Below are 13657 nucleotides of genomic sequence, written 5' to 3'. Positions count from 1 at the left end.
GCACTGGGATTTCCAATGGCCAGTCCCTTTGCAGAAAGCGCACTGGTCTTCTCTAAGGTCTGTGCGTCCACTGTAGGAAGTCAGAGTGCGGTCCTGGGGAAATGTAGTCTTAGGGACGTTTGTCTGGTAGTTTCCCCGGTATTGGTCTCGTCCTATAGTCACCCCTTGCAGTTTGGCAATCATCACCCTCTCTTTTAAGTCCTTCTTCTTTTTCTCTGTCGCCCTATCGTTTTCATTTTTCTGATGCTCATAATATTGGGCCATTTGGAGAATCGCTGTAGGTTTGGAGGCTGCCCAACTACTCTCGCTGGCCTGTAGTTTCTGGGAAATTTCCGATGATAGGCCCTTAACATAATTCTGGACAAACAGATGGTGTCCGGTTGCAGTGGTCATGTCCTGGCCGCTGTAATCGGAGAACACCGTTTCAAACCGGGAGAAGTATTCCGATACATCCTCCTGGGGTTTTTGGCGACAGGCTGTTACTATCGACCAGTCCACTTTCTTTTCTGGGATTAGGGTTTTTAATTTCTCTACGATTTTATCTGGGAGGTCTAGAATGGATTTCAAAGGCTTTTGTCCTGGTCCCCGTTGTTTGTCCAGGTCATCGAGTTGTGACCAGGTATGTCCAAACAGCTCAAGGTGGTCGACTTTCCGGATTTGCTTCCACACATCAGCTGGTAGACATAACCCGAAGAACAAGTCGATGTCAGCCAGGGTCATAATCGTTGAGCCCAGGGCTGTACCCAATTCAGTATAGAAGGCAGTGGGGTTTTTACGTAGGTCGGGTAGAGATTTCCGGAATGTCAGTATCTCTTGCCGGTCCCATGGCTGGTAGACCCAGTTGTACACTACCCTTCCCTTCGCATCTTGGTTGTTTGCATCATCGTGAGTCCCTGTACCCCGAGGAGGAACCCAGTAAGGGGCAGCCTCTCGTATCGGCATCATGGTGTTAGATTGCTCGGTTGGTGGTTCGGTCACTACAGAGGCTGCGGATTTAGCTCCCGGCTTTCGTTCAGTGAGGTGGCGGAAAACCTCAAGCGTACGCGTAAGGAGGTCCGACACATCACACTCGCCCTCATCCCCGATATCGACCTTCCGGTACAGAGTCCTTAGGCTCTCGGGACCTTTGTCTCGATATCGGTCCTCGTATGCATTCAAGACATGATAACACAGTCGTACGGTAAAATGTCGTCTGTGACTCCCTGTATACGAGCTGAACACATCCGTGATGTACTCTTCATCCTCCTTCCTTTCTACCAGTGTCCTTGCTATTTTGTCGATCCCCGCTCGCTCATCTTTGTCTAGTCTGTTTGTTCTTGCAGGGCCAGCCCCTCGAGTCTCATGGTCGTCTATCGTTGTTGTGGATGCGGGTTTTAATACAAGGGGTTCGGCTGGCACAGAGGCCATTGGGGCCGACGCTGTGGCGGTACCTTCGTTTGTACCTGGGGGTGGCGCGTGCTGCGCCAAGGGTTGAGAAGGGGCATATGGAGGGGGCATGTAGATGATAGGAGGACCTAACAGCAGGTCCTCATTGGCTCGTTGTTTCGAGGGTAAATCAGGGTAGAGCATGGAGGGGGTTCTAACCGGACACTGGCTTGGCGTTTCCATTTCTAGTTTCTGTTTAGCTTTCTCTCTTTCCTTTATCTCTTTTTCTAGTTTCTGGGCAGCTAGGTGGGCTGCTTTTCGCAGCTCTTTTTCCAACCTACTCTCAGTTTTCTTTTTACGTTGTTCAGTTTCTTTTCGCCACATGCCGAAGCTGTCAAGCATAGTAGGTGTTGTCTTGTTTTTACCCAGGGCAGTTTCTAGCGTTTTTATTTTATCATCATCGAAGGATCCTATCAGGGGCCACTGACTTTCTTGACCCTTTTTTGTATATTTATGCCATAGTTTACTATAGGCTATAGCGGTCAATCCATGCTTCATGAACATGTCCTTATTAGGGGTGCCTTCCAGTGGGGCTGGATGGTCCATCTCTAATAGGCGGTCCGGGCTAAACAGGCTACTAATCAGTGGGGAGAAGACAGACATGACGGCTCGTAACGAGGGACTAAAAAGTCAGCACTGCCTATCTTATCACTAGGTGCAAAGACTGGACAGAATATTTCTATTCTACGTTGTTTGCAGGCAGTGAATACCTCATGGATCAAAATAACAAAAGACCAATAAATAACAATGGGGAGAATGAGTAGGTCCGCAAAGATCTGCGTTACCTACCCTTTTCACTGTCTGCAAAAAGGGTGGTCTCTTCCCTGTTTGCAGACAGGGAATCTCCAGGAAACAATAGTTTTGCGAACAACAGTTCAGTTTCAAGTGATTATTGAGTGGGGGAGAAAAAATAAGCACGGCTGCTACCCTACCTATCCTCCACTGCTTGCAAAGAGAGAGAGCCCGTTGTTTCTCCGTTTGCAGACAGTGAATCTCCAAATAAATAAAAAGAGCAATACTAGTATTTTTTTAAACAAACAAGCAATCAAGCAATCATTTCGCAACTTGTCGTGATTACACGACCTTACCCGGACCGCATGGACAGTTTCTTGTCTTCCGAATCCAGCGCCCGATCGTCCTCTCTTCTCCGTTATCCTCGCGGCACTCCTGATGGTTCCCAGTCAGGACCGTAGATCACTCGAGAGAGGTCTGTTCGGAACCAGTGAAGTTCGGATGATCGGCTGTCAGACGAGGGTCTATCGGACAGACGCGTTCCCGATCGTTGCAGTCGTTCACTTTGTCGTCAGGACCTCTCCCACTGGATCCATGGGTCGCTGATGGGCCCCACGCTTGGGACGCCAATTGTGGAAAAAAAAGGGTGGCACTACCAACCAGAATATAAGATCCTTAAGTATTGCCCGGCGGTGTCGCCTCTTGAACCCACAAAGAAGTTAAACTATTGAAGAGGCAGGCGCTGGAGACTGGAAGGCAGGAAACAAGGTTTTTATTCTCTCCGGAGGAGAACACAACAAAACGGGCAGAAGGTATCGTTCTGAGGTGCTCTAACTGCATCCCTGAGGCCTGGCCTCTTATACACAAGTTTATCTCTTTATTGCTTGTAACACATTCTCGTCGATACTTTGATGTACGGAAAGACATCCTCAGAATCCCCCCTTCCCAGCCCGTTCCCACGCAAGGTTACAGTGGAAGTCCCCGCCCCGTTCACAACAGGTGATGATCATTGCGCAGCTGGATATTCCGCCGATTCACGGAGTGTGTGGGGTTCGATCGGATCTCGTAGGGCGGGGGGCTTTGATCAACCCGGGGATCCCTTGCTGGGGGGAAACTTTCTATTGTACGGGGAGGGGCAAGGAACAGTATCGGCAGAGCTGGGTGTCGGCCTGGGAACGAGAAAGACGAACGGGCACACGGGGAAAAGGGGGTTTGCATCAAAGGGCCGGGGATCATAAATGGGAAGTAGGGAGGTGTCGCGCTGGGAACAGGACGAGGGCCTGGGGCAGAGCAGCGCTGATGAGGGGTTTTATGATTCGCGGCAGGTGCAGGCAGGGGGGTTGTCAGTATGCGGGGGATGCCGGCGAAGCTAGGAGGGGGAGAGAGGCGCGCTGGCTCTCGGCGGGAGCAGGGAAGCCATGGTGTTCAAAATGGCGGCTGTTTTACGCACACAAAAAGGTTAAGGAGAGCAAGAGGGCGCCGATAATGTTGACGGTCTCAGTCCAGCTTTCAACAGTAATGCCTGGTTTTAAGTTGGGCATATCAGCTGTAATCGGAGGTTCTGGGCTCCGGTATCCTTGCACCTGAATTGGCTGTTCTCTGTGGGGCTCATTAGCATTGTTTGGGCACGAGACTGTCCTACAAGGAGATGGCGGTCCTGACAGCCCAATTACGATATGTCTACCGTGTAGGTGGTCGTAAAAAGCTTTTTCCCATTGCGGCTTGTGCAGGGGCCCAGGAAAAGGGCAACTGCACAAGCTGCAATAGGAAAAAGCATTTTGAAAACCTCCATGAACCATGTGCCAGGCTCCATGTGGTGCCCGCCACAGGGCGCATGTATGTTTGGGGGACACCACATGTGCTCCATTGGCCACATCGCTGAGGCCCACGGGGACGTTGGCCTGCTGGGGGCCCCCAAAGTCCCTTGGCAACAGCCTTTTCATGGCGGTGGGACCGCCATGAAGGGCTGTTAGAAACTGACATCCTAATCCCTATGGCGGTGCCTCTCCATTGTAGGGATTAGACTCCAACCACTGCCCCGATGGGTCCTTGAGCCCGTCGGAGGAGGCGGTCTTTCTCCCTGCCCAAATTGCTCACACCACCGGTATTGTAATCCGGCAGTTGGACCAATACCCTGGCTATCAGAGGGGCCACCACCAACGGCTTGTCCGTGGTGGTCCGCCTGACATCTTAATAAGGCCCTTAATGAGGTCCTCAAAAAATGTAAATATGAGCAGGGGTTTTGTGCGGATTGGAGACATTGGGTAGAGGGGAGAGGTCATCAGGACTGAAGGGAAGCTTTGGCCTCAGTGAGGGGGCTTATTACTTGCTTATCCTGTGGTAACGTAGTGGCAGGCAGGGAGTGGTCTGCAACTGTGCCTAGTAGCCCTTTGACCAGTAAAACTGGATTGAGTGTTGCTGGATATGATGTATTCTGCTGAAAGTCATACATGCATGGAGCAGTAGCTCACAATTTCTTCCTACTCCTGGATACTTGTAACATGGGCTAAGGTGAAGTAGGATGAACACTGTACAACAGTACAATGTCTGCTATAAATTCCTATGAATACATGAAACTCAGTGGAAAGCGTGGAATTTTCATAGATAAAAGGTGCAACATTTGAAACGTAGTTTGCTGTATACCTGCTCACTGGTTTTATTCATGATACAGGAAGAAGAGGAAGGCAAAGCTTTCACTGTGAAGTGATGCATAAGTATTGCAGTTATGTATCCTGGTGTCAGCAGTATCCTTATTTAGTGAAGCTATGAAGTGGTACAAGGTCTATGAGATGGATTTGCAGCAACAATGAAAATCTGCTTGTAAGTTGTAGGAGGGAGAAACAAACTTGAGCAACCAAAAACTCCGATGAGAATGTGCATCTCCCACAGAGCTAGTCAGTGCAGAGTGCAGACAAACCAACAGGAGCAGGCTCCAAGGGAGGATCCCTGGCAACAGCATCCCTAACACAATGGTGACAGTGTAGGAAGAATAACAATCAGTGTTCAACAACAGAAAGTAAACCCCCTTTCATGGAACATTGCAGGACTAAGTAATATCTCTAGGGTTAAGGACTACCTTGCAAAGGGGGACATATTGTGTTTTCAGGAAACCTGGGCAATGTCAACAACCTCGATTGGTGACTTTTCCAAACATCATATAGCTGTAACTAAAGAGGACATCTTTGGATGCCCGTCAGGTGGCTTATCCGTCTTCTTAAGTCATGCCCGCAAATTTAAAACCACAGTTATAAGAGTAAAAACTCTTGATCTCCAAACAATGACGATTGAGAGACTCAGTTGGAGCCAACAGCCTTATCGCCTGATCTTAATAAACTGCTATATTTCAATAGAAACCTTCACCAGCATTCTGGAAGAAGTTCTAAATAAATTTGAGCACTACAATGTAATCCTCGCCAGAGATTTTAACACAAGAGGATGCGATCACACTCCAGACACACACAGCCATGCAAATAAGCCGCTGTTCTCTCTTCTCAAAATCTTCAAGTTACAATCCACTCATGGAATAAATAAAATAACATGCCCCTCATGGCCCCCTAAGCTGACCTTTAGGAACTTATCTACTGTACACTATATCCTAATCAACAAGAGGCAGGCCCACTAGCTGTGCAACTTTGCAGTTGACGATAGAGAAGAAAGTGATCATATGCCACTCCATGCCAGTTTCCACCTGGCACTGCAATCGGAACCACTGGCGATGAGCGACACAAAGCCTCAAAAGACTAAAATGAACTGCCAACCTCGGAGACAGACTTTCACAGTATTTAACAAAGAGGGAAGAAGATCTCCAGGCGAGGTCGACAGCAAACATTATAGGCTACTGGTAAATTATATTGGACCTACAGAAGAACCTGGGAAACTCCTATCAAACAAACATGAGTGACAGCACAAAACAATCACCTCAGGAGCCATGAGCACCGAAGTGCCTGAAACAATGCAAACGTGCTCTTAGGAAGGCACTTTATGCAAAAAAGAAAGGAGACTCTTCTGTGGAGGTGACTTCCATATCGATCATGCAAACAACATACAGAAAAGCCCAAGCTTTTTTTGTGCCAATCCTCACTCCACTCTATAATCACTCCTACACTACAGCAACACCACCGCAGTCCTGGAAAGGTTCAATCTTACATTCAATACACAAGAAAGGAGACCCCTCGAACCCTGCCAATTACTGGCTAAATGCCCTGGTCGACATTTAAGCCAAGGCCTATGCATGACTACTACTGAGGGATTTAGAGGATTGAGTATAAAACAACTGAGTGCTCCCGCTCCATCAGACAGGCTTCAGGGCAAACAGTTCCACAATGAACAACATTATGGTACTGTCCTATCTCTCCAAGCAGGCGGTTAAGGAGAAGAACCCACCTCTGTTTTGCTGTTCATTGACTACACTACAGCCTTTGATAGGGTCATTCTATGAAGACTTTGGGAAAAACTGCCATCCTGGGAGATCCCAGCAATACTTTTAAAAGCAATTACAGCCCTCTATGAAGGGACATGGTTCCAGGTCAAATTAAGCCATACAACTGTATCATTGAGAGTTGAAACCAACAACGGGCTCAGTCAGGGATGTGTCTTGGACCTATTACTATTTAGCTTGTACACTGCAGACCTGGGTCAAGCTCTGAAAGACGCCAGTTTAGTCCCCCTAAGACTAAGTAAGGTGAGCCTCGCAACACTCTAGTATGCTGACAATACAGTGGTAATGGACCATACTAGGGTGGGGCGCCAGAGAGTTTTAAAGAGTCTAGCAGTGTACACCAAGGAAAACTTTACTTGCTAGTAAATAAGAAGGAGACACAGATAACAGTATTCAGAAAATACCCTCACAAAAGGCAAGCGACCTGGATATTGGGTGACCACTCAATAAAGTGTACACCAGCCTACAACTACCTGGGGTTCTGGCTAACAAAGAGGGCCACAGCATCCAAACATATGAAAGAGCTAAACTTAAAAAGCAACCGAATAATCCTCTCACTTAGCTGCCTAAATCAGCGCTTTCTGAGCCCAACAGCAGAGCCCATGCTGACATTATTTAGGGCAAAATTTATTCCAGCAATTAATTATGGCCACCTGGCCTTCCCAGGAGCTTTAGAGAAACTCATAACCACGGCCCAGACAAATGCATTTAAGACAGTGCTGCATGTTCAGAGACAAGTAAGAGTCATAAGATTATGGTTGGAATTAGGTCTCAGCAGACCAGACCTGGTGCTACAGGAGGACCTAATAAAATATTACATCAGGGTTCTCAAAGCTCTCATACCTCCTTAAACATCACTTGAAAATGCTCTTCAGTGAAGCGGATACCCCGTGGCACACCAAGCTGGGCCAAGCAATAGGAACCCTGAAAATACAAGCAGATAGCATGTCCTTACAGGAATTCCCACACTCTGCGTGGGCAAATGCAGTGAAACGACAGGTTCGGTCCATCTCATTCAAATTGGATTGAGCCTCACTCTGCTACATCTCCCACAAAATGACACTGGACAGGTCGTACATCCCAGGAAAAGACCAGCATTTCTTGCAAGATGCACTCTCAGCTCAAGTCCGAAGGAAAATGTTGAACAACTATTAAAGGGAAAGGCCCATCCTAAAATAGTTTTAGGTCCAAGAGGAGGGGAGAATAAACCATAACAGCTAGTGTACTACCTCTAATCTGACCTATTTCGTTTTAGATGGACCAGAAAGGTTCTAGCAAGCCAGTACCCCACACTTAATTACACAAAACTGATTTAATTTCTTACTTGAGTTTATTTATCACAACATTTTCTTCAAGCATTAAAAAACTTTTTTATCTCTTTGTTATTTTCATATCTTTTTTCAATACTTGTCAACAACATTTTTTACAAACATTAATTGAATACAAAACGTATACATCTTTATCAAAATCACATTGACAACAAAATTATCCACAATTCATTGCTATAAATACAGAAGTGCAAATATACAGTCAACCCACAACCTCCTCTCATCCAATCCAAAACATTCTCACTCATTCCCTCCACAAGAACACACTAATACACTGATCAAAACAGGAGATTCAATCTTTTGAGGGGCCTCAAGTTGTATGTAAGAGAGTAAATTAAATGGTTTCCAGCAGAAACAGATGAAATTAACTCTCCAGGGCCACTCCTCAAGAGTAGTGTCGGTCTGGTCTACGCGCGTTTCAGTGGCAAAACCACCTTCCTCAGGACCAAGATTTAAATAATCTCTAGACGAGCAGGGTATGAATTAAAATATATGATGAAACTATTTATCTATGTTGTTGGCTTAATAATTCTCTTGCCAGCAGCCATCAATGTTATTCTGGAGTCACCTGTGTGGAGCATGTAATGTAACTTTCCAAATGGTCCAAATAACTAATATTCGGCTCCAATGTCACCCATTATGTTATAGATAGTGGTCCACTCGATTGACTTTTCCTGTCAGGGCTCTGATTTTTCTTTTTGTTAAAGGTTCATATTTCCTCTGGTATGCAGAAACTCGTCTGGCGTTCGCTCTTAGGAAGGCGCTTAAGGCAAAAGAGAAAGGAGACTCTTCGTTGGAGGTGACTTCCATATCGGTCCTGCGAACAACATACATGAAAAAAGTATGGGAGCTGCAGAGGAAGCTTACGGGAAAAAATTGGCTCAAAGCGTTCTCCCTAATCAAAGAAAAGCACAACTCCAAGCTTTGGAGATACATCAACCGACTGAGCTCCAGTAGCCCGCCCAAAGAGAATAGCGTTGCAGGCAATGAGTGGGAACTGTATGTGTAGGGACTATACATGAGTGATCTGCTTGAGGCTGCCCCCCATTATCACTAAGAGCATCCAGGTTGCAGTCTAAGACTCAGAACCTCAACTCAAGAGCACGCAGGAAGCCGTCACAGTGACCAGCCAAAGGGACGGCTTCACGGAAGGGGAAACCGCTAGGACCATCAAGGCAATAAGAAACAACAGGGCTCCAGGGCCAAATGGCATTCAAACCCAAGTATTCAAAGTCTGCACAAGCTTTTTTTGTGCCAATCCTCACTCCACTCTATAAGGACTCTAACGCTACAGCAGCACCACTGCAGTCCTGGAAAGGTTCAATCTTATTTCCAATACACAAGAAAGGAGACCCCCTCGAACCCTGTCAATTACTGGCTAATTGCCCTGCTCGACATTTAAACCAAGGCCTATTCATGACTACTACTGAGGGATTTAGAGGATTGGATAGAAAACAATGGAATGCTCCCGCTCCATCAGACAGGCTTCAGGGCAAACATTCCCACAATGGACAATATTATGGTACTGTCCTATCTCTCCAAGCAGGCGGATAAGGGGAAGAACCCGCCTCTGTTTTGCTGTTTCATTGTCTACACCACAGCCTTTGATAGGGTCAATCTAGGAAGAGTTTGGGAAAAACTGCCGTCCTGGAAGATCCCGTCAATACTTTTAAAAGTGATTACAGCCCTCTATGAAGGGACATGGGTCCAGGTCAAAGTAAGCCATACAACTGTAACATTGAGAGTTGAAACCAACAACAGGCTCAAACAGGGCTGTATCATGGACCGACTACTATTTATCTTGTACACTGCAGACCTGGGGCAAGCTCTGAAAGACGCCAGTTTAGTCCCCCCGAGACTGAGAAAGGTGAGCTTTGCAACCCTCCAGTATGCTGATGATACAATAGTAATGATCATACTAGGGTGGGGCGCCAGAGAGTTTTAAAGAGCCTAGCAGTGTACAACAAATAAAACTTTACTTGCTAGTATGTTAGAAGAATACACAGATAATAGTATTTGGAAAATACTCTCGCAAAAAGCAAGCAACCTGGATATTGGGTGACCACTGGATAAGGTGAACACCAGCCTACAACTACCTGGGGTTTTGGCTAACAGAGAGGACCACAGCATCCAAACATATAAAAGAGCTAAACTTAAAAAGCAACAGAATAATCCTCTCACTTAGATGCCTAAGTCAGCGCTTTCCAAGCCCGAAGGCAGAGCCCATGCTGACGGTACTCAGGGCAAAATTAATTCCAGCAATTAATTATGGCCACCTGGCCTTCCCAGGAGCTTTAGAGAAACCCATAACCACAGCCCAGACAAAAGCATTTAAGACAGTGCTACATGTTCCGAGACAAGTAAGAGTCATAAGGTTACGGTTGGAATTAGGTGTCAGCAGACCATATTTCAGACTTTAATCCAACATGGGCATGAAAAGACAGTGCAGTTTCCTGCCGGCTATGCAATTATCACAGAGAATATTGGTTACATCTTCTTTGTTGCTGCCCTAAATTGGCTAGTGATTATCACTGATTGCTATGCCGAGTCTAAGGATCAAGGGCACGAGGTCCTGCATAGAGGCTTCAGATTGGTGCTTTTCAGAAACAAACACCTGCCTACTCGCAAGAGCAGGGAAATGTATTCATCAAATCAGAATTGCAGCTAATGCCCAGCTGCAGATGTCACAGTCTAGGGTTAGTAGTTAGTACCAATCAGGAACAACATTTTCTCCCATACCACTAGCAGGTTAAGTATGTAACTAATTGAGGGACATCTACATTAATAACTTGACCACAAAGGAAGCAGCGGGTTCCCAGCAGCGGGTACATTTGGAACTTGAAAACTGAGTCCACTGGGCTTTTATAAAGGGCAGCAGGGCTATCACAACATCATTTATGCTAAGAGACAACAACCGACCAGCTCCGATCTGCAAGGATGAGTACCACTTGGCATGCCCAAAGCGGACAACGAATCAGTGCTGAGTGGCCACACATAAGAAAGACTCCTGGCAACTCCCAAGAACTGTTCTACTCAGGGATTAGAACTTACAATCTTTTAATGACTTGGGAGAAATGTCAGGCAAGATTTATTGTTCACCCTCCCAACAGCAATGACTCAACTCTCTCAATTGATTTTATAGTAATGATTAAAAAAGCACCACTTATGGCAAAAAAGTGTCTCACTAATAGAAAGGGTCATAGCCAGTTTGGAATGTTTTAGGTAATTAAGGGATAGGTGGCAGGGAGGGGGAGACCAGTATCTATTAAAATTTTAACAGGTTCCTTGGCAATGCTCGCATAACAGAAGTAAATCCCTATCTTAAAGGCAAAGAATTTTCCCTTTTAAGCCATTTTTAAGGAAAAGTTGGGACAATTAAAATATATTATCCTGCTTGTAGGCTAAGAAGGGCCCAAGCAATAATTGGTGTACTTGCAATGGTGTGTTTTAACTTCAAGGGATGGGAGGCAGTGAGGATGGCAGGAGCTGGGGCGGAGGAGTGTTGATTATGTGCTTTTCTACTGTAAAGATTTTAAGTAATTGCATGGTTAATAAACTACTTACATTGCTTGTATGTTGTAGAACCAATAGTCTCATGTGCATTAGCCATATGCAATCTTGTTACTCGCTTCATCATTTTGGCAAACCCAATGTGTTTTGCTGCTCAGGTAATCCATTTCATAAGTCTAGAGATATGTCCTCAACATAGTTTTTATGTTGCTCTCCAATCGAATTTTAGATTCTGATGAATTCTGGAATACTAACTGACATCTGCTGTCCCCATGACGAGGCAATGGCTCACCTCAAATTTGGTGGCAGCTAATCTATAACCATGGAGTTCATGGGGAGTAAGAAAGAGAGAGTAACACAAGCATATTGTCCCAATCACAGAGTTTCTATAAAAATTATGGTGGCCTGAACATGTGCTTGTGGCATGTATTTTCAAGCCACTTTGTGCTGCTAACTTTCTCCTCCCATTCCTCCCATTTTTCCATAATATGTTTATTAATACTTTGACAAGGATATAAATAAATAGACATAATTATAATGAAATTAAATCAACTTTTCTGTAATTTTAATTATAAAACACGATGGAGAAAAATTAATAATACAAATGCCAATACGTATAATGTATACATATGACCTAAAAATATCTTATTGTTGAACAGAAAGAAACAAATTCATTGGATCGAAAGAAATAGTAAACGTTGTTATGATTACCAAGCTTACAAGCCTTTGAATGCATTTCATGTTTCTATATACTTGTCTTCTGTATCCTGTTTGATGTACATTATATTTTCATATTTTAACAATAACAGCAGTTCATCAATCTATTCCTCGATGGTTGGCAACCTCCTACTCTTCCATTATTTTAATACTAGATTTTTAGCCACAATGAAGGCCCTGAACCAATTTTGTTGATATGGGGTTTTTCCAAATTCGAAGGTTCTAAGTTAAATAGTTAAACTATATCTTCTTTTTATAGTATCCATCCAAGTAATCCGATCCACGAAGGCAATGAACGCTTCGTTGACGGACCCCTTTACGATGCAGGCACTGTGTCATTGTCGAGCCGCACTGTTCTTCACTGTTGAGCCGCCCAGTCCATCGAAACAATGTTGTTTATTAGCTCCTGCAGAGGTGTCGAAGAGCAATGTATTGGTTCAGATTGGTGCAAAGTCATCACTACGTCAATTTTTATGGTTTTGGACAGCAGAAATCCTCTTTCAAGGGCCCAGGCCTGGATTGATACCACTTGGCAGGGCAGGACTCACAGATGGCAGAGTCCAGGTGCTGTTGCAGAGTTGAAGGAAATCTTTGATGGTCCTGAGACTTCTGATTAGGGGGCAATTCAGCACGCTCTTGTAATCACTCTGGGTTCAAGTGATATGGGTTCAGTCCTTGTCATCAGCAGGGCAGAGATCAGCAGGCGTAAAAGCAGCACAGCAAAGCAAAAAACAGTTCTTCCTGAGCAGCAGTCAGGCAGAGTAGCATTCCTTGTAGCACAGAAGTATTTACTTCTGGCAGAGTTCTTTACAGATCCAGTAGTGTATTTTCTTGGTAAGGTCAGAGCCCCAGTACTTATACCCAGTTGTGCCTTTGAAGTGGGTATGACTTCAAAGCAGGCTCTAGAAGTGAAAATGTCCCCCTTTCCTCCCAGCTCTGGCTCCAGGCTATCTCTAGGGGGTAATTAGCCCTTTGTGTGGAAAGCAGACCACTGCCTATTCAGGTGTAAGTTCCAGCTCCCCCTCTCTTCCATCTCTCTCCTACCTTATCCCCTGAACAGCCAAAAATGTATAAATTCAACAAAGGCTAAACCGGGACACAACCTTGGATATATTTTACATTATTGACCAAACAACTAGCAGCTTATAAGTTAGGAGAGTGATTCTTAAGGGAAAACTAGAATTTTTATTTTTGACATAATAGTAGATGTAATTTCATTTTTTAATTTTCCATATACATTATGATTTCAGTTACTAGCCGACCTGGATCTTGAGGACTCCTCGAATCAATGAGGTTGAAACGCGTTAACTTTCCTCCACTTAGAGTTAGTTTAACTTGAATAATGAAACCTGTATTTTTTAGGCAACTGAGAACAGAGTCAGGTGTCCTCTTACAAATTCAACATGCAATGCAACCCTTTTACGAATAGTGGTTAATCAAGATTCTCATATAAATATTGATATTGAGTACTGGCTCCCAAGTTAATAAAATGCAAGACTGGTTTGGT

The sequence above is a fragment of the Lissotriton helveticus genome, chromosome 9 (assembly GCF_964261635.1).
Source record: "Lissotriton helveticus chromosome 9, aLisHel1.1, whole genome shotgun sequence".
In the NCBI taxonomy this organism is placed as follows: domain Eukaryota; kingdom Metazoa; phylum Chordata; class Amphibia; order Caudata; family Salamandridae; genus Lissotriton; species Lissotriton helveticus.
This window is presented reverse-complemented; position numbering follows the sequence as displayed.